Genomic DNA, 531 nt, shown 5'->3' with positions numbered 1-531 from the left:
AGAGCTCCTCCTGTGTAAAGTTAAACTCATTTTTCCTGGCCCCACAAAGAAAGTCTGAGTTGAAGTATGGAGCTAAAATAATCTGAGATTTGCTCTTTGAAGAGGAGGGCTGAACTTGAAGCCAAACGATCCTTGAGAAATATTTTGAAGCTAAGGACAAGAATAATATTTAGAAATGTAAAGCTGGTTTTCTTTAATGACAGTATTTTTAGGAAGTGATCACTTTGAGGTGACAAATGTGGTACTCTTTCCCAAATACTGGTTGTCTTGAAACTCTAACAATAAAGGATCCTTTAAACCCTTTTGATTTCAATCCTGAACAGATGTAATCATTCTAGTGAGGTTCACACAACCAGCAAGATAGTGCATCCTGGATGAAAAATGTTTTGCTTCTTTGTCTTTAACTTTTGTTCTGTACTTATACTTTGACTTTCTGTTGTTCAAAAGGAAAAATATTCCTGTTCTTGTTTCACATGAATCTGTTGAAAATATCTGTTGATAATACTTGTCATAATCTTGTTGCCAGGGCAA

The sequence above is a fragment of the Eretmochelys imbricata genome, chromosome 2, assembly GCF_965152235.1.
Source record: "Eretmochelys imbricata isolate rEreImb1 chromosome 2, rEreImb1.hap1, whole genome shotgun sequence".
NCBI lineage: Eukaryota > Metazoa > Chordata > Testudines > Cheloniidae > Eretmochelys > Eretmochelys imbricata.
This window is presented reverse-complemented; position numbering follows the sequence as displayed.